Here is a 22,123-nt window from a genome sequence, read left to right as displayed (position 1 = left end):
AAAACTTCAAGTGTTACGTGACTTTTCATAGCCTTGTTCAGATGATATTTCTTCTATGAAGCTTTTCATAATACCCTCCACAAGAATTAGTTTCTCTCTGAATTGAATGAAAAGTCATTCTTTTACCTCTCCTATATATTTAATCATTTTCTAACATATTATACTTCATGGACATGTTCCTTCTGTAAAACCACATATTAGTTAAGGACAAGAATCTAATTTGTTCAACTTTATCTACAGCACTGTAGCATGGTGTGTGATGCACAGTGAGTTCTTACTTAAAAGATGTTTGTTGAATTCAAGTCTTTGGCCAAACCCCTCAAGTGTGAATAAACAATGGAAACATATAACCCAGCACATATCAATGCTGGGCAGGCCAGGTAGATTCTATGAAAGAGACAGTCAAATCAAAAGCAAGAAACTCTGAAGCACAGAACTAGAAAACTAAAGGTACATAACCCAAACTCAATTTAAAATGATCTTCTTGGATCTTCTTCCAGGAACCAAGATAGTGGAGTAAGCAGTAAATCGCCATGACCCATATTTACCCCCCAACAACCATAAAATAGCACCCCAAAACAAAAGAGAAGAACAAGCAAAAAGAAGGGGTGAAACAATGTTTGAGATCAAGAAACTTTGAAAGATCTGTCCTGGGTAAAAGGGGAGCATATTCCAGGACAGGAAGCATACCAGCAAGCTCCACCTGAGCAAACCTGTAGGAGATTCTAAGCCCCAGTGTAGTGGAGCAGGCAAATACCAACACTAGGACCCCTTCCATGTACCTTAGCATAGCCAAGGGATCAGGCAGACTCCAGCTCTGAGAATCACCAGATGCTTCAGCTTAGCCTCTGGCAAACAGGCAGCCTCCAGTGGCCAGACCTCCACATGCTTCAGGATAGTCCTGGGCAAACTTAAACCTAAACAAACAAGAAGCAGTCAATCATAAAACAGTCATATGCTCCAGTGTAGCCCTGGAGAAATGCAGAAACACCCCAATGACCTCAGAACACACAAGACACCAGCACTAGGACCTTGGCTCAATACCATATAAGCTGACAGACCCCTACAGCCTCCAGCAGTGCCAGCCTCCCACCCACTCCACCCCCTCATTTCAACGCCTATAGATATCAGGGTCACCCATGGGCCTTAGAGCACACCAGTACCAGGTAAACAGCAGCCTGAGACAGTGCCCCTTCCACCCCAAGAGAAGAGCTCAAATTTAAAAGGAAAAAGGCCAAAAACGATGAGCAAAAAACAGCCAAAAAAAAAAAATCTGACCATAGGAAGTCATCATGGTGACAGGGAAAATCAAGATACAAACTCGGAAGAGGACAACCATGTCAAAACACCTATGGGCAAAGCCCCAAAGGAAAGTGGGAAGTGGTCCTAAGCCCAGAAAGAACTCATGGAAGAGCTCAAAAAGAAGCTTTAAAATCATATGAGAGAAATAGGAGAAAATTGGGAAAAGAAATGAGAGTGATGCAAGAGAATTATGAAAAAAATGTCTACAGCTTAAAAAAAGAAAACAACTGCTTAAAAAGCAGAATGAGCCAAATGGAAAAGGAGATACAAAAATCCACTGAAGAAAACAACTCCTTAAAAAGTACAATTCAACAAATGGAAACAAAAGATAACTAAGGAAAACAACTCTTTAAAAGTTAAAGGGCAAGTAGAAGCTTATGACTCTATGAGACATCAAGAATCAATCAAAGAAATTCAAAAGAATGAAAAAATAGAAAAACTGTAAAATACCTCATTGGAAAAAAAAGTGACTTGGAAAATAGATCCAGGAAAGACAATGTCAGAATCGTCGGACTACCTGAAAGCCATAATCAAAAGGATTGCATCCTGGATAGTACCTTTCTAGAAATTATCAAGGAAAACTGCCCTGATATCCTGGAACCAGAAGGCAAAAGAGGCATTGAAAGAATCTAGCAATCACCTCAGTAAAGAGATCTCAAAATAAAAACTCCAAGGAACATTATAGCCAAATTACAGAAATATCAGGTTAAGGAAAAAGTACTGCAAGTGGTCAGAAAGGAACAATTCAAATATTGGGGAACCACAATTAGGATTATACAGGATTTAGCAGCAGCAGCATTAAAAGATCAGACATCATGGAACATGATATTCTGGAAGGCAAGGGAGCTAGGATGACAACCAGGAATCCAGTGAACCCAGTGAAATTAAGCATAATTCTTTGGGGGAGGTGGGGGAAGGGAGATGGTTATTCAATGAAATAGAAAGATTTCAAGTTGTCATAAGGAGAACTGAACAAAAAAAAATTGATCTCCAATATCAAGACCTAAAAGAAGCCCAAAAAGGGGGGGAAAAGGGAAAAGAAAAAAATAGTTTATTGGAGCTGAACTGTTTACATCCCTACACTTGTAATTCTTGAAAAATGTACCACTAATAGTAGAGGTAGATGGAATATACATAGAGGAGATAGGTGTGAGGTGAATTTGAGGTAATGACATAAAAAATTAATTAAGGAATAAGAACGAGGAGTACACTAGGTACAGAAGGAAGGGAGAAGTAGAATGGGGTAAATTACTTCACATGAAGAGGTGTTAAAAACCTGTTACAAGGGAGGGAGGGCAATGCCATCACTTGAGCCTTAATCTCATCAGTACTAGCTCAAAGAGAGAATAATATACACAATCAGTGAAATATAGAAATCTGTCTTACCTGACAATCTTGGGGAGAAGATTAAGTAAAAGGAGAAGGGGGCGGAGGCTAACAAGAGAGGGCAAACCCAGGGTAAGGCAGTAGATAGAAGTAAATACTGTCGAGGAGGGAATGGGTGAAGGGAGAGAGAGGAAAAGCAAGATGGACAAAAATCATAACTGAGTGTAAATGGGAAGAATTCTCCCATGAAATGGAAGCAGATGGCAGAGTGGAACAAAAACCAGAATCCTGCAATATGTTGTTTACAAGAAACACACTTAAAGCAGAGAGACCCACACAGAGTAAAGGTAAGTGGCTGAAGCAGAATCTATTATGCTTCAGCTGAAGTAAAAAAAAAAAGAGGGGGGGTAGCAAAAAAAAAAGGTAGACAAAGCTAAAGCAAAAATAGTCCAAATTAAATGAGATAAGGAAGGAAATGATAGGCAATATAGTAAAATCAATACTAAACATACATGCACCAAGTGGCATAGCATCCAAATTCTTAAAGGAAAAGTGTAGTGAGTTATAGGTTCATGCCAAAAAAAGAAATAGAGAGCATTATGAAATATAAAACAGATAATTTTGATTATATTAAATTAAAAGGCTTTCACACAAACAAACCCAATACAACCAAGATTAGAAAGAAAGCAGAAAACTGGGAAACAATCTTTAAAGCAAGTGTCTCTAATAAAGGAATCATTTCTCAAATACATAGAATACTGAATTTATAAGAATAGAAGCCATTCTCCATTTGATAAATGTCCAAAGGATATGAACAATTTTCAGATGAAGAAATCAAAGCTATCTACTGATATATGAAGAAATACTCTAAATCATTTTTTATTAGAGAAATGCAAATTAAAACAACTCTGAGGTACTACCTCACACTTATCAGACTGAGTAATATGACAAAAAAGGAAAATGATAAATGTTGGAGATGATGTGGAAATACTGGAACACTCATATAGTTGATGGAGTTGTGAACTGATCCAACCATTCTGGAAAACAATTTAGAACTATGCTCAAAGGACAACCAAACTGTCCATATCCTTTGATCCAGCAATACCACTACGAGGTCTACATCTCAAAAAGATCATAATAAAGGCAAAAGGACCTATATGTGCAAAAAATTTTTATAGCAGCCATTTTCATGGTAGCAAAATATTGGAAATTGAGGGGATGCCCATCAATTGGGGAATAGCTGAATAAACCATAGTTTAGAATGTAATGGAATACTATTGTGTAATAAAAAATGAGGAGCAGGCAGATTTCAGAAAAACCTAGAAAGGCTTGTACAAACTAATGCAAAGTGAAATGAGCAGGATCAGGAAAACATTGTACATAGTATAAATAACATTATGTGATGATCAATTATGAATGACTCAGCTCTTTTCAGCAATGCAATGATCCAAAAAAAAAAAAATACAAAGTACTCAGGAGGGGAAATGTTATCCACATCCAAATAAAGAATTAATGGACTCTGAACACAGATCAAAGCATACTTTTTTCACTTACTTTATTCTTTTTTGTGTTTTTTTTCCTTTTGATCTGTTTCTTCTTTCACAATTGATATGGAAATATGTTTTTCATGATAGCACATTATAACCTATATCAAATTGCCTAGCATTTTAGGAAGAGGGGAGGAGAAGGAGGGAGGGAGAAAAATTTGGAACTCAAAACCTTGTAAAAAATGAATGCTAAAAATTGTCTTCATGTGTAATTGGGGAAAAAATAAAATACCACCAAAAATTTAAAAATAATTTTTAATGATCCTGTGACCTAGGAACAGGCTATCCTAAACAATAGCCACTGTGACTAAAGAGAAAATATTTCCCAATATCTTTTCTAATGTTGGAACTTTATGGAGAAGATGCACGGGATTGTCACAGTTAGTCCCAAAAGGCTCTCTTCCAACAAAGGATCACTCATACACAAGTTAAAATCCTGCAAGATTCCTTGAAAGATGTCACAATAGAAGTGCCTATGTTAAGTAACCCTCTGATTAAAATTGTAAAAAGCCTAAAGCAGGGAGATATATACTCAATAAAGACGTTAGTTATTGTCAAGGGGCAGCTAGGTGGTGCAATGGATAGAGCACCAGTGCAAGAGTCAGGAGGACCTGAGTTCAAATCTCACCTCAGACACTTGACACTCACTAGCTGTGTGACCTTGGGCAAGTCACTTAACCCCAATTGCCTCATCCTGGGTCATCTCCAGTCATCCTGATGAGTATCTGGTCACTGGATTCAGATGGCTCTGGAGGAGGTGAGGCTGGTGACCTGCACAACCCTCCCTCATTCAAAACAAAGTCAAGTACAAGTCATGTCACTTTTTCTCTGATGACATGGTCTTCTTCAACAACAAAGGACGAACACACACACACACACACACACACACACACACAGGTATAGTTACTGTTATGGGAAATGTCCAATCAATCAAACAACATGCAATTATTGATGTCCTACTATGTGCCCAACACTGGGGATACCACGACAAAAATGAAGTCCCTGCCCTCCAAGAGCTTATACAGCACTGAATCCAAATAGAATTGGGGTTTGTTAGCACTGCAGAGACAACTAAATGAAATAATGAATCACTGAAAAGAGTTCAGCCCAACTATACATGAAGAAAAAAAGGTCTATTGCCCCAATTCTGATCTGAAGTTAGAAGGACACCCCATACAATTGGTCCATTAGTCCATATATTTTAGAAAAATACTGCATGCAGATGGACAAGGAACTAGACCCAGAACTGAGCAGGAAAAAGAGAAGAATTAATTAAGCAAGAACAAATTGCATTTGGGAAATTGTTTATTGCCTTTAATGACCCCCAACTTCTTCCTGAAAAAAAGTCCATCTTATTAACACCAATATTATTCCAGTGATCCAATATGGCCATAAGTCATAGTGAATCACTCATCTCCTTAGAATTTATGTTGCAAGTGACCCAAAAGGCAATGAAGAGGCACATGGCAGGTTTGCACGTACCTGCAACATATCACCAAGGAAGAAATGCCCACCAGAAGCAGTGTTGATGATATCATCAGAGATATAGGCCAGAAAAAGAAGGTAGAGCAGTAATGTACTGAAAACAAACAATAAGCAAAGGACAGACCACCTGCTGGGAATGACTTTGCACACATTTCATACTTAATTTTCTATGTACAAGTTGTTCCCTCCCCACCTAGCCAAAGAAAATGTAAGATTCTTAAAGATTAAGATCTACTCAATGTCCATGGCTTATTCCTCCCATTTCACTTCAACTACACACAGGGATGGTCTTACCTTTGATCTTGTCATCACTCACAGGTGTTGTACTTTCAAGATCATGAACTCTGAAATTCCTTTTGATCATAACCTTTTATCATTTCATCTTACCCTCTGCCTTAGACCTCTAACCTCATCCTCATCATGACCTCTAATCCCTCCATCCTCAGTTATTTCCCAGGTCATCACTCCTAAACTGGTTATAATCTCTTCTCTTCCCTACACTCATTCCTTGGTGAACCAGTCAACACTATACTATACACTCAAGTCCATGGCCCCTTTGTCCTCTTACCTATCAGGACTCCCAAATCCCAACCTCAGATTATTCCTACCATCCACTGCCTTTGTTCCTTTCATATACTACTGAATGGAAGTAGGGAAAATGATGAAACCGTTCTCACTGGGTCCACTACAAATTCATGTTATATAATCTCACATGGACCCTCACTATTCAAGGCAATCCTTTTACATTTCCCTAATCAAGTGTTACTCCACTCATCACAGCAGCTATTACAACTCTTTTCATCCCTCCTCAAGCCTCCTATGCCCTCCCCTCACCCTCTGAGCTGAAGACCTTGCCTCACACTTTACTGAAAAAAATGGAGGCCATTCATTTAGAGCTCCCTCTTCTCTCCTCCTCCTCATGTCACATCATTTAGATAACCTTTCCCCACTACTGTATTACTTCCTTCACCCATCTTACACAAAGAGGTGATTCTTCTTGAAGCAAATTCCTCTACGTGCACAAGTGATCCCATTCCATCATGTCTCTTCAGATTGCTTCCTCTGTCATACCCAGTCTCTAATTTTCACTTTCTCCGTTTTGACTTCCTGTTTCCCTGATGCCTCCAAATGCACTCATGTCCTCTCCATCCTTAAAAAACCTTCCTTTGATTCAACCTCTAGCTATTGTCTTATCACTCTATCTCAATTCCCCTTCATGACTAAACTCTCTGAGAAGACCACCCACAACCAATACCTCCACAAGCTCTCCTCTCACTCACTTCTAGATCTTCTATAATCAGCTTTGCATCTCATCATTCAACAGAAACTACCCTCTTCAATGTTACTAGTGATCTCCTACTCCTCTTCCTTCTTGACCTCTGCAACCTTTGACACTGTAGATAATAATCTTCTTGATATTCTCTAGGTTTTCACAACATTGATCTCTCCTGGTTTCCTCTGATCTGTGTGACAACTTTCTCTGTCTTCTTTGCTGTATCTCCATCCAGGCTACCTCCACTAAATATGGATGTCTCCCCAAGACTTTGCCCTAGGCCTCCTTCTCTTCTGTCTGTATCCCATCTCTCTTCAAGACATCTCAGATTCCATGGGTTCAAATGTCTTCTCTATGTAGAATATTCTCAGATCTATTTATCCATCTTTAACCTGTCTTCTGACTTTCAGTCTTACATCACCAATTGCCCCCTTAGACATCTCAAACTGGATGACTCAGGCAAATCAAATTCACTATATGCACAAAAGAATCCATTATCTTTCTCTCCAGACTCTCCTCTTTTCCCAAATTCCCTGTTACTATCAAAGGTACCATCATATTCCCAGTCATCCAGGTTCATAACCTGGGTGTCATCCTCAATTCCTCACTCACAGCCACCTTCATATAATCACCCCCAGCACATCTCACTCAGATGCCAGCCTGGTGCCATCACCTAACACCTACACTATTATAACAGTCTTCTAGTTGGTCTTTGCCCTTAAGTCTCTTCCCACTCCAATCTATTCTCTACTCAGCCACTAAAGTTCTCTTCCTTAAGTGGAATTCTAACCATCACACACACACACACACACACACACACACACACACACACACACTCAATAAACTCCAGTGGTTCTCTATTACCTCCAGGATTAAACATAAAATTGGCTCTGGCCTTTTAAAGCCCCAGCGCCCTTCTTATCATTCCATTTCTCTTACATTTTACTCCTTCCACATACTCTACAATTTAAGGACACCAGCCTCTTTGCTGTTCCTTGCACAAACATTCCATCTCTAGACTCCATGCCTTTTATTTATTTATCCATGCTTCATGCCTGGAATGTTCTTCCCTCCTCACATCTGCCTTCAAGACTTCTTTCCTGACTCAGTTCAAGTCCCACCTACCATAGGATGCCTCACTCACTCCTACCCATTGCCAGTGCCTTCCTTCTCCTTCCATTTACACAGTACATATCTTATATGCACAATTTTTCACCTGTTTCTCCACCATCAGAATGGGAGCTGCTTGAGGGCAGGGTTTGTGTTTTTACCTTTGTATTCCCAGTGTTGCCACACTAAGTAAATTTTTGTTTTCATACTGCCAGCACCTACCACAGTAATTGGCATATAGCAGGTCAATAAATACTCAGGGATGGGGGACTGGACATGTGATTTCATTGGTGTATAGGGAGCTGCCAGTTGAGGAAACTCCACCTACCAATGCAGGTATGCAACTTTTCAGCAACTTCCACAGTCTCTTTGTTGCCTAAAGCTCTGAGAAGTCAGAGTCACACAACAGCATGTTTTAAAAGTGGGCCTTGAAAAAAATAAAATCAAGTCTTCCTGGCTTTTAAGGCCAGCTCTCTATCCACGACACCATGCTGCCCCATGCTATTTACCCAAGGTCCAGAGAACTAGAAAAAGGTCCCCAGAACATTAGGCTGAGCCCTTGCTGAAGTTGCATAGGAAAATGTGAGCTAGTCAAACAAGATGAAAAGGCTCAGAGGGGCTGTAATCTGTACTGACAGAGGGAGTACCCAACTCCATGAGATCATAAACCCATTTTACTCTGGAAGAAATATCTTGGTATTTCAAGAGTTTCCCAGTCTGGTACTGAATTTTCCAGTCATCCCCTGCTGCCTAGCCTTCACACACTACAGGACAAGCCAAAATGGCATACTCACCCTTTCATTCTACTTCTGCCTTGAGCCTTTGCAGGGTTTCCCATATCTATAACAAATTCTGCCCCACTCCACCCCACACCTTACTCTATTTCCACCTATCAACTTTCTTCACCCCCTCCAAAACCCAGTACAAATGCTACTTCCTCCACAAAGACTTCCCTGTTGACCTGTCCCATGCCCAGAAATGAGTCCCATATATTCAAATCCCTCAGTCTACTCTTTCTGACTTGTCTGAACTCAATCATTTTTAACCTGTATTATTGTTATTTGTGCAATTAGTTCATCTCTAGACTTTAAACTCTTTAAGGGTTGTTTGAATCCCAGTATCTAACATAGAGGTCTATAAACAGTAGGACTGAAATAAACATTTGTCCAACTGTAGTTGGTACGTATGAATGAAGGACAAACACAACCTGTGAGAGAGTAGCCCTTCCTCTCCTCTCCTCCCCTCCCCTTTCTTCCCCTCTCCTCCCCTCCCCTTTCTTCCCCTCTCCTCTCTTCCCCTCTCCTCTCCTTTTCTCCCTTCCCCTCCCCTCCCCTCCTCTCCTCTCCTTCAGTGCTTTACCCAGGGGAAGATACACTTCCACGTCCAAAAGCTGCCTTTTTTACCTTTGAGTTTACTGGCTAGATGTCTTGCTGAAAGACCAAGCCTTAACCCCAATTCACTCTGGAGCTCATAGACTGGAAAATAGGTCCCCACCCATCTAGCATGGAGTGAATATAAATAGTAACCCTTTCTCTCTTACCCTGGAACCCTGAGAGTCTTACCCTCCCAGTTTGATTTTTTTTTAATTAAAGGGGCCATCCCTTGAGTAACTACTTAAAGAAGCTTATTCATTGAAAGGATATATCTCACTCAAAATGAGAATCTGATAAGACCTTAACCTAAAAGGGCTTTAGAGTGATTATCAATAGTAACTGTTGCTGTTTCCCTCCCAGCCTGAAGTCTTTCTTTTTCTTGGCCTCATTAAAGGGGCCATGCCCTGGCTACTTCTTAAATAGGACTATTCAATAAATGGGCCTCACCTCACCCTGAGTACCTGCAAAAACCTTGGCCTAAAGGGCCCAAGGTCTCCCAGTGCATCCTGGCTCATCTCCAGTCATCCTTATGAATATTTGGTCACTGGATTCAGTTGACTCTGGAGGAGAAGTGAGACTGGTGACTTTGCACGACCCTCACTCACTCAAAACAAAATCAAGTGTAAGTCATGTCATCATTCTCTGATGGCATGGTCTTCTTCTGTAACAAAGGACGAACACAACAATCTCACTCAAAGTGAGAATATGATAAGACCATAGCCTAAAAGGGCCAGGGTCTCCCATTGCATCCTGGATCATCTCCAGTCAGCCTGATGAATATCATGCCACTGGACCCAGATGGTTCTGGAGAAGAAAGTGAGACTGGTGACCTTGCATAGCCCTCCATCACTCAAAGTCAACTGCAAGTCATGTCACCATCTTGATGTCATGATCCTCTTCGAGAACAAATGACAGACCCAAAGTTGGTATGTGTACAAGGAAGCTGCAGAGTTAGCATGGATCCCCTTCACAGAAGTCACTCTGGAGAAGTCTTCCTTCTAGATGACCAGCATTTCTAATCTGCTTCTTAGTGAAGTGGAGATGGCCAAAGAAATGGCAAGACCTTTGCCCTTGGGGATCACTAAGCTGACAAAACAGCCCCAATTACATGAGAATTCTCCACCGGAGTGACAGGAGTCTGTTTTGGGAAATGGGGATGGGGGAGGAGTGCTTGTTGATTTTGAGGTATCAGGGGAGATATCTGACTGATAATGTGGGGTTGGATATCAAGAGACAAGGAATAGACATATAGATTTGGAAATCATTTGTGTAAAGTTGATCATTGAATCCATGGAAATGTATGAGATCACTCTGGCAAAGAGAGGGCCTGTCTGGGAGCTAGTTATAGGTATGAAGAATCAAAAGATTTAGAGGTGGAAAGGTTCCTAGAAATTATCCAATCAGAACGGTTTAGTCTATAGGCCACGAATATCAGGAAGAAATAAGAGAAGCCTTCCTGCTCTCTTCAGCAGGCTGGGCCTAAGCATTTCCAAACCTAAACCAATGCAAAATTAATGTTCTCCTCAACACTTGCTTGCTTGCCATATGTCTACAGTAGTAGAAATCTTTGCTGCTTATTTTGGTCAATGAAAAGGAAAGGAGGGAATGAGGGAGAGGAGTGTGTACCTAGTACAGAGGCTGCTATGAACCACTTGGCTGAAAGAAGGGGACTAGATATGTACCTACTGGAGCTGCTGCTGTCCAAGCTGCTGCTGCTGTTGCTACCCCTGTGTTTCCAATAACTCCTCAAACAGCAAGGTTGTCATAAGAAAAAGAATGCTTCCTGCTCTGGAAAAAGTCACCTCTTTTGTGGAGAAAAGATTCAAGGAGATTAAACATCTGTGATCAGATTACTGATCCTGGAAGAGAGTGTGACCTACCCTTTTAACAGAGTTTCTATTCAAATTTTTTTCATATATTTCAGTTGATGGGTTAAATAGAACCTGTGTTTAAGAAACAGTGGAGAAAAAAAATTTAAATTATACCTCCCCAACATAATGCTACAGGTCATCTATTCAGATCAAAGCTAGAACTCTCTGTGGATCTTGTTCAACTAACATAGGTGGAGAAAACACAAATATTCTAGAAAATTATTTCATTCTTGACCCCAGGAGGAAAGAGGCAGTTCTCTCAGCTAGCAACGCCTCTACCCCCCCATGGACTAATGTAAGTCCTTACTGAGAAGAGTGAGGTTATAGATATTTCTTGACCATGTGTAATGACTTTCTAAAAGGAGAGAAAAGAAAAGTAACAGCTCCAGAAAATGTTTGGCTCAATTTTTCATACTCCTCTGAAACACACAGCATCCATTATACTAGTCTCAATGACCAATTTTGCAGCTTTAGACATAACTAAGTTGAATCTTTCAACTCTGGCTATTTCATTCTTCAGTTGACTATAGTTCCAATTCCTCAAATTTATGTCAATACACCTAAGTTTCCTAGTTGACTTACATTCACTGTCACAGCACTTCTGTGAAGACAAAAGGGGATTTATCTTTGGGGAAAGATAAAAAATTTATCTTTGAAACCGTGAGGATATGAGAATGACCCCTGGATTGTGAGCCTAGGGAGGAGAGTGGTACTCTTGAATAATAGGAGAGTTAGAAAGAGGAGGTTTGGGAGGAAAGGTTAGTTCAGTTTAGGATATGTTAAATTTAAGATTTCTAGGAGATATCATTTGAAGATGTCCAATAAGCAGAGTTTAAAATGAGAGACTGAAGGCTTGGGAAAAGATTAGGGCTGGATAAATAGATTTGAGAAAACATGTATATAGGATGATAGCTGAATCATTGAATCAACATCTTTCATCAAGTAGAGAGAAAATAGAGAAAAGAGTCTAGAATAAAGTTTTGAGGATCCCCACTGGTAGTGGCTGTGACATGGATGGAGGTCCAGCAGAGAAGACAAAGAACTACTGGTCTGACAGATAGGAGAATGAAGAGAGAACAGTGTTGCCAAAACGTAGAGAGAAGGAAGTATAAAGGAGAAGAATGTGTTAGCAAATGAACAACTTCAAAAATTGCACATTTTCCCATATACACACATACATATATACATACATTTTATATATGTGTGTGTATACATATATGTGTTTGTGTTTTCATATATGTGTGTATATGTATACATATAGAGTATGTATGTGTGTATGTATGCATATTCTTTCCCCCTTGAACCAATTCTAATGAGTGAGGTTTTGGCCACCACTCCTCCTTTTTCCCCTCCACCATAAAAACACTTCCTTGGGGGGGGGGGGGGGGCAAGGGGTAATCATTCCAACATAATTGATGCACACCCATGCTCTCTATCTACGGAGGTTGCTTCTAATTACCCTAAAAATGATAAATTCATAGAAGTTACATGTATCCTCTTCCCATATAGGAATATAAACAGTTTAACCTTATTAAGTTCCTTATGATTAGTTTTTCCTTTTTATGTTTCTCTTCAGAATTTTGTTTGAATGTCAAATCTTCTATTCAACTTTGGTCTTTTCATCAGGAATACTTGAAAGTCCTCTATTTTATTAAATGTCTGGGGTTTTTTCCCTGAAGGATTAGACTCAGTTTTGCTGTGTAGGTCATTCTTGGTTGTAATCCTAGCTCTTTGACTTCCAGGATGTCATATTCCAAGCCAGCTTTTAAAGTAGAAGCTGCTAAATCTTATGTGATCCTGACTATGACTTTATAGTATTTAAATGGTTTCTTTCTGTCTGCTTGAAGTATGTTTTCTTTGACTTGGAAGCTCTGGAATTTGGCTGTAATATTCCTGGAAGTTTTCATTTTGAGATCTCCTTCAGGAGGTGAATGGTGAATGCTTTCCATTTCTATTTTACCCTCTGGGTCTAAGATATGAGAGCAGTTTTCCTTTATAATTTTTTGAAGTATGATGTCTGGGCTCTTCTTTTGATCATGGCTTTCAAGTAGTCTAGCAATTCTTAAATTTTCTCTCCTCAATCTATTTTTCAGGTCAGATGTTTTTCTGATGAGATATTTCACATTGTCTTCTATTTTTTCATTCTTTTGACTTTGTTTTATTGTTTCTCGCTGTCTCATAGAATCATTAGTTTCCGCTTGCTCAATTCTAATTTTTTTAAGGAGTTATTTTCTCCAATGAGCTTTTGTACCTCTTTTTTTTTTTATTTGGACACTTCTACTTTTTAAGGAGTTCTTTCCTTCAAGTGAATTTTTGTACTTCTGTTTCCATTTGGTCTCCTATTCTTTTAAAGGAGTACTTTTCTTCAGTTAATTTTTGTGCCTCTTTTACCATTAAGCCAATTCTATTTTTTAAGGTGCTATTTTTTTCAGTACTTTTTGTTCCTTTTTTACCCAGTTTTTCATAATTTTCTTGAATCACTCTCATTTTTTTTCCCAATTTTTCCTCTACTTCTCCTATCTCTTTCTTTAACTTTTCCCATTCTGCCCCCTTCCTTCCCCCTTTCTCACTCCTTTATTTGGGGGTGGAGGTGGGGAGAGAATCATCCCAACATAATTGATGCACATTAAATTCACATTAAATGTCTTCTGAGTTTGTGTCTTGATTTTCCTTGCCACCATAGTAGCTTTTTATGGTCAAGTTTTTGTTGTTGTTGTCTCTTGTTCATTTTTCCAGTCTATTTCTTGACTTTGAATTTTTTTTTTTTTTTTTTTGCTAACATTGGGTTCTGCTCACCTAGAAGCAAGGAGGCCCTGTCCCAAGCACCAGGCTTTTTTATTCTACTGTTTACAGAGCTAGTTCTGGAAGTCTGAAAGTTTTAGGTGCTTCTAAGGTGATATTATCCTGGGAGAAGTGTGGTCACAGCTCTCTTGGTCTCTTCCCTTGTTTCCCTGCAGTTATAAGCACTAATTCTCCTCTTTGAAATGGAACTGCTCTCCTGAAGCCACAAATTCTAGCATTCCTCTTTGCCTAAGAACTGAGACCAGGACCCCTGCTCCCTTGTGACTGACCACATGTGCTCCTCTCTACCCTGGAACTGTGACCCAGAACTGTTGTTGACAATGCAATTGCCCATCAGTGCCAGCTGTATCCAATGCCAGAAAAAGTGTCTCCTATAATCTCTTTCTGACCAGTTGACCAATCCCCTTACTATCTCTGAGCTAAAAGCTCCCAAAACTGCTGTCACTGCTGTTGTAGTGACTACAAGGCCCATCCATAGTCCTAGCATCATGTGAGCAGTGCTCTGAACAGACCTCCACCCCAGTATCAGAGCCCTCTCCTGCTGACCTCCCAAGTTTTCTCAGGCTGGAAAATCATTTCACCCTGATCTTTTTTTTTTCTTTTTTTTTTTTTATTATTTTTTAAATGTTTAACAATCACTGCCATACAATTGAGATTTTATCCCCCCTACACCTACCCCCCACTACCCCCCTCCCTCCCCATGACTGCATACAATTCTGTATGGGTTCTACATATACTTTCCTATTGAGTATATTTTCACTATAGTCATGCTATGTAGTCAGACTAAAATAAATGAAAAGAAATCATATAACCAATCAAAACATGATACACAAAAACATACACATACACAAACATGATCTGCTACATTTTGCGAATGACTTCCATATTTCTTTCTCTGAGTGTGGAAGGCATTTTGCCTTGAGAACCACCATTGGGATTTTTTTTTTTTAAGAAGTTCTTGCGTTATTACGAAATTCCAAGTCTACCAGAAAAAACTCTTGCACACTGTGGTTGTTGCTGTGCACAAAATTCTCCTGGTTCTGCTCCTTTCACTCAGCATCAGGTCATATAAGTCCTTCCAGGCCTCTCTGAAGTCTTCTTGTTCCTCATTTCTTATGGCACAATAGTACTCCATTACATTCATATACCGTAATTTATTCAGCCATTCCCCAATTGATGGACATCCCCTTGACTTCCAGTTTTTGGCAACACCCTGATCTTTTGTTGGCTCTACCATGCCAGAGTTTGATTTGGGACATTATTTTAAAGTTGTTTGGAGAAGAATATTGAGAGAGTTTCGCTGGGTTGTTCCCTCTAATTCACTATCTTGGCTCCACCTCTCTGCTTTCTTCTTTTTAATCAGATCAATTAAGATTTTATCAATTGTATTAGTCTTTTCAAAGAACTAGTTTTTTGTTTTATTTATCGTTTCTATGGCTTTTTTGTTTGTTTCCAATTTATCTATCCATTCACTTTTAAAGTTATGAGAGTTAGGTTTATATTTTCCTCCAAGTCTCTAAAATTTATTTTCAAGTTGTAATTCCCCTCCCTGCCTTCTGCTGTAAACACAGTATTATCTTCCTTCAATTACTTTAATCTTGTTTTAAAGGGACCTTGCTCCCACTGGCTTTCTTCCCCTTAGCCCTTAGCCCTTCTTCTCATTTGTTATGCCTTTCCCTCTAGGATTTTGTTTATTAGTTCCTTTTACTCTCTTGTTTTTATCTAGTTATATATTTCTTCACCCTTTTTTTGACTCTATTAGTCAAATAAATTCCCCCTTCCTCTTCTCCCCTTCAGCTAGTTCTGTTCATTAGTTTTTCAAAATTCTTTTTTTTTTTGGTGTCCTTTTCCAAAAAGAATTTCTCAGACACTTCATTATTTATTCTCTCTGTATACTCTAGACCCACATTCTCTGATTCATGACCCCCTATAACTATTTAGTCTCTTTTCTCTGTATTCTTCATGTAATCAAAGCTTCTAAGGTATTTTGGATTTTCCACTTTAGGCTCATTCTACCACTGCCTTGGAGAGCTTACTCCATGGATTCCCCTTTTCCATTGTTCCTTATTCCCACTACAATGCCAATTATTGAAAGTGTCAGAGAGAGCATTGCCCCATGGTAGTCCCTGATTTTGCAGCTCACCACTGATCTTTACTCTCCCTTAGCTACCTTCCCTCACCCCCAATGTTTGTCTCAAGATCTTCCTGGGTCCATGCTTTCTCACTCCTCTGGTAGCCCTTAGGGGTTCCAATTCCCCCTCTCCCAAAGTAGGAAAAGTAGACTTTTCAAGCACCAAACCCCACAGCTCTCAATGTAAGGTCCTTATGTACCTTCATCCATTATCTTTCTTCATCATTCCATAATACCATAAAAGCATTCATAAGTGGAACTCCCTCCTACCTCCAAAATAAGACTTCTTAAATTTTCATCCCATTTTCAATCTTTCTTCACTCTTTATCACCTATGCTGTAGGGGAGGACAGGGAAGGGGAGGACAGGGGAGGAGGGGAGAGGAGGAGGGGAAGGAAGGGGAGGCGAATATGAGAAGTCTTTCGGATTCATTCATGGAGCATTTCTAGGTTTGAGTACTAACAATTCACACAACCAACTCATTTTGGATTTTCAACTGTCTGTAGCCTCTTCTCTTTCTGAGAAAGAGATCACCTTCCCCTCATTGCTAGCCCTGGATTTGATACCAGCACATCACGCATTTTTCTCTCCTCCCCTGTTCTTTTTCTCCTCTTTCATATCCCCTCCCATGGTGTAATGTAGTTCCCCCCCAAAATTTATTTACCTGTAGGCAGGTTCTCACCAGGTTCTACCCATAATGCCCCCATCCACCTCTTCTTTACCTCTTTGAGATTTCTGCCTTTACCCTATCTCCTTGCATAAATTTAGAAAGTAGTCCCTTGGGGTAGCTAGGTGGCACAGTGGATACAGCACTGGTTGTGGAGTCAGGAGGACCTGAGTTCAAATATGGCCTCAGAAAATTGCTAGCTGTGTGACCCTGGGCAAATCACTTAATCCTGAGTGTCTCCCCCTCCACAGTCACCCCCTCAAAAAAAGTACTCTCTACCTGGTCTTTCTTTTGTCACTGTTGCTGTCCTTTTATTTATTCACTCCTGCATTTCTGTTGTTTGGGGTATTCAAGAAACAAATCATTTCTTCAGCTCCGGTTTTCTTTCTAAAAATGTTTCAAACTCTTCTTTACATTTGGGTTTTTTTCCCACATAGTTACACTCAGATTTGCAGATTAAGTCACCCTGGGCTATATCCTTAACTCCACTGCTCTGTAGAACACATTTTTCCATCCTCTTTTTCTAGTGGGGGAAGAATAATCTTGGTTTCTTTAAAATTTCCTTTCCTTTGTATTTGAAAACCTCTTTCCTGATGGCTTGTGGAACTTAATTGTTTCTAAACTGAATTGTTAAATTTAACCACCATGTGTCTTGAAGTTTGCATCCTTGGTTTTTCATTTTGGTTTGGTTTTCTTATGGAGGTGATTTGTGAATGCTTTCAGTTAGAATCTCATTGTCTATGTTCAGTTCTGGACAATTTTCTTCTATTATTTCCTTCATTATAGTGTTAAGATTTTTTGCCCTGTCATAGTCTTCTGGAAGACCTGTGATCCTTAGGATGTCTCTATACAGCTTGTCTTTGAGATGCTTTGCTTACATTTTTTAACATTTTTTTTTCTTCTAGTCTTCTAGATTATCCTTCATTTCTGTATATTTGCACTCCCATTCTATTTTTCTCCCATTTGTTCTTTGGAGAGGCTGGATATACAAGTACCTCAGCCTCCTTTCACATTCAGGGCTGTAAATCTGTGCCCCAGTTGATTTTTGGGCAGTCAGACCTGAGCCCAGCTTGATGCTGTGCTTTTTCTCTCAGATTTGGTTGAGTGTTGCACGGCCTCTTTACCCTCCACCTCAACCCTCACACATACATACACATTATGGTGTCCTGTCTCACTTGCTCTGTTCCTCAGTTCTCTGACTTTGCAGCTCTGGTTTTTCCAGATTACAGCCCTGGCTATCAAAGCCTAAATCAGCTTCTGCAGCCTAGAACTGAGGTCTCCACACCACTGGAAAGAGGGAAGGGAAACTGGGATGCAAGAGTGGGTTTCATTGTAAGTCTGTGTTGTATTCCTGGGCCTGCTAGTGCAGCCTTCCTGCCAATAGCATGGGAGGTGAGGTAGGGGTGCTGAGTGAACTCAGATTGAGTAAGCATCAGTTCATGGGATTGTGAGGGGTATTTTAAATTTTCTTTCAGGATTTGGGTGTCCTAGACTATGGAGACAGTTGAAATTGTTTATCTTTTGGTTCATGATTTTTGTTTTTCAGAGATCTGAGAGGACATAGGAATTAGAGGAAATGTCTAGTCCTCTATCTTGCTGCTTACATGACCTGAAAGTATTTCCCCATGCCTTGAAGAGATTGCACTAATAAGCTGCCTCTTTGGTATTATTCTTTACTCCTCACTTTCCCTTATCCCACATATTCAATAATAAGTTGTCAAATTTTGCTGTTTCTGCCTCTACAATGTGACTAGCATCCCATCCCTTCTCTCTCTAATTTCAAAGTCACCACCCTCAGCACCTCTTACCTGGCATATTGAAGTGACCTCCTGCTTTCTGTTCTCTGCCTCCACCAATCAATCCTCCATACAGCTACCAAAGTGATCTCTAAGCAAGTCACTTTTTAATCAGTAAACTGAAGTGGCTCCCTGTTACCTAATAATAAAATCTAATATAAAAATCTTTGGCTTTTGATGTCCTTCACAAGTAAACCCCAAACTTTTTAACCTTGTTATATATGACTCTTCTTCCTATACTCTATGGTTCAACCAAAATGGAATTCTTTCAGTTCCTCACCCATCACATTTCATTTCTCATCTTTGCATTGTCTCTTACATGGAATATCGTCCCTCCTCATCTCTACCTCAGTACCTTTCTCCCAGACCTTTAGAGCTCAAGCAACATCTCCAAGAAGCCTTTTTCCTGGTGCCCCTCCAGATAGTGTTCTCCTTCATTCAGGACTTGTACTGAACTATCTACCATTTGTTTTGTATGTACTCATGTTATACTTTGTATACATTTATGTTATTCTTCGAATATGTTTCTGTATGTACTTCTTAGGTTCCCTGATGGTATGCAAGCTCTCTGAGAACAGAGATTGTTTCTCTTTTTGTCATTATATCCCCAGCATCTAGCAGAATGTCTGGCACAGAGTAGGTGTTTAATAAATGCTTATTGACTGATCAATAAGATCAATAACCAATAGAACAAAACCAAGGGAGTACATTCAGGAAAACTCCTATAGCAAATTCAGCATATCTATATCATATTTTGGAAATCCAAACTCAAAAAGATAGTGACTAATGAATTTGAGACACAAATTTAGTTCCTTCTTACTTTTCAATGCAATAAATCTACAGATGAGGAGGGAGCGAGAGCTCTATTCCATCTCTTTCCTGTGAGTAGTCTGATTAGAATGCAAAGAAAAAACTACTGTTTTACCTGTGTTGCTGGAGAGGAGAAATCACCTTTCTCTAGAGGATCATCAGACTAAGAGGGAAAGGAATTCTGCCCAGCTAAACAAACACAGAATGAAAACAGACCCCTTTGACAGCAACCATCAGTTCTATTTCAATAGCCAAATGAAAGAGAAACTTAACTTTGAAAACTGTCCTTGCTTGGAAAGGGAGGCAGGGCAGCTGCTTGGGCTTTTTCTGCAGCAGAAGACTGATGGAGCTCAGGTTTCAAAATTACTAGGTGATTTTTCCTCTACCTCACCAGCACAAAGACTTTTGCTGTGATTAGATCAAAGAAACCTTTGTGTTTTAACTGCCTTTGTTGTTGGTGTTGTTCTTTCAGTCATAGCTACCTATGATGATCTGCTCCTTTTCTTCTCCACTGTTGCCAACTGTGTGTTGGCTCAACTTTCCCTCCAAGTCAGCAACAAAGTGTTCACACTCAGAGAACAGCTCTAATTTGTTGACATTAATTCTTCTGGTAATCATTTTGCCTTGGAGGTGGCGTTTTTGATGAATGCGAATATTTAGATTGGAAAGGATAAGTCTATGATTAGTCCAGCACTCTGTACCACACATTGCCTTTGTCACTCTCACAGCTTGTCTGTCTCTTCTCCTTACAATCACATAGTCTATTAGAAGCCAATGTTTGCTGTGAGGGTGCATCCGTAAAATTTTATTGCGTTTAGATAAACAGAAGACAGTGTTGTTGAGGAGAAAGTCATGCAATGCACAAGTCTTCAGCAGTAAATGACCATTGCTGTTTTCAACTCCATTCCTTCCTAGGACTTCCTGCCAAGTCTGGTAGTCTGAGCCTACTTTTGCATTAAAGTCACCCAGAATTACAAGCTTATCCTCTTTTGGTATGTTGACAATAAGGGTCTCTAGGTCTTCATAAAATTTTTCTTTGACTTCATCAGGATTTGTCATGGTGGGAACATAGGCACTGATGATGGTGGCATGGTGTTTTCCTGAAAGTGGCAATCACATTGTCATGAGCCTGTCATTAACTCCTTTTGGCAGGCATACCAGCTTGCTAATTAGATTAGTTTTGATTGCAAAACCCACACCAGCTTCATGGTACTACCATACTGATGGCAAGTTCTTCACTTTGAAAAGGCTGCAAGCCAAGACCGAAGTGGAGGGAGTGTTGGTGCATGATTTTCTATTTGCAGATGATTGTGTATTCAAGGCAGCCTCTGAAGCTGAGATGCAACAAAGTATGGATCAATTCTCTGCTGCCTGTGCTAATGTTGGCCTAATAATTAACACCAAGAAAATACAGGTGTTCCATCAGCCACCACCACACCATCCATATGTTGAACCATCAGTTACAACAAATGAAAAAGTTTTAAATGCTGTGGATAAGTTCACTTACGTTGGTACTGTACTTTCCAGGGATGTACACATTGACAGTGAGGTTGACATATGCATTGCCGGAGCTAGCTCAGTGTATGGGAGGCTCTGAAGAAAAGTTTGGGAGAGAAAAGGTATTAGACTGACTACCAAACTGAAGGTCTGCAGAGCTGTTGTGCTGACCTCATTGTTATATGCTTGTGAAACATGGACAGTCTACTAGCGCCATGCCAGGAAACTGAATCACTTCCATTTGAACTGTCTTAGGAAGATTCTGAGAATCACCTAGCAGGATAAGGTACCAGATATTGAAGTCCTTGCTCGAGCTGAACTGCCAAGTGTTCAAACTCTGCTTCAGAGAGCGCAACTCCGATGGGCTGGCCACATTGTTCAAATGCAGAATGTATGTTTGCCAAAAAAATTATTTTATGGAGAACTAGCATGGGGCAGGCAATCACATGGTGGCCAGAAGAAATGATACAAGGACACTCTCAAGGTCTCTCTCAAGAACTTTGTATCTGATTGTGCAACATGGGAGTCACTGGCACAGGACCGCTCAGCATGGCGTGCTCACACAAGAAAAGGTCCTGTGCTCTTTGAGCAAAGCAGAATTGAGACAGCACAAAGTAAATGCAGGATGCACAAATTTGGGATATCCACTCCAAATATTTAAATGGACTATCTGTGTCCAGCTTGTGGTAGAGAATTCCAAGCTCCTATTGGTCTGATCAGCCACAGTCACACATATTGAAATTTCACTTTATCGTGGGGATGTCATTTTGGTCCTCTTTGAAGATGAAGGACAACAACCAACCAACCTATGATGGAGCAATTTTTTTTTTTGCTATGTAACAGCCTAGAGACTTCCCTTTAGAAGTTCTATCTGTACCATAGGGTTTGCTCCCTCCTTTGTTATGTACAGGTCTGGCAATGGCCTACTGTACATGGTCAGACCGGTTGCATAGAAGGATAATTTTGACAGATGTATAGAGAATGGGATGGGGGGAGGGAAGGTTGGGAAGAGAAAAAACAATTAAAAGGCTCATTGTTGCAAGAGAAGTGAGAAGAGCCTGAACTAGGGTGGCTGGTGGACATGTGAACTGAGAAAAAGGATGTGATGTGAGAAATATTATTGAAACAAAATAA

At 39.9% G+C, this 22,123-nt stretch overlaps 1 long non-coding RNA gene across 1 annotated transcript in view; it reads right to left on the bottom strand.

Moving 5' to 3' along the window:
* LOC140504017 (uncharacterized) overlaps nt 1-22,123 on the bottom strand; it is a 44,499-nt gene that overhangs the window by 11,102 nt on the left and 11,274 nt on the right. Inside the window, exon 3 of the long non-coding RNA XR_011966940.1 lies at nt 783-917. This is a non-coding gene — a long non-coding RNA (uncharacterized lncRNA). The remainder of the gene's footprint in view (nt 1-782; nt 918-22,123) is intronic.

Source organism: Notamacropus eugenii, chromosome 1 (assembly GCF_028372415.1).
Source record: "Notamacropus eugenii isolate mMacEug1 chromosome 1, mMacEug1.pri_v2, whole genome shotgun sequence".
Lineage (NCBI taxonomy): Eukaryota > Metazoa > Chordata > Mammalia > Diprotodontia > Macropodidae > Notamacropus > Notamacropus eugenii.
This window is presented reverse-complemented; position numbering and strand designations above follow the sequence as displayed.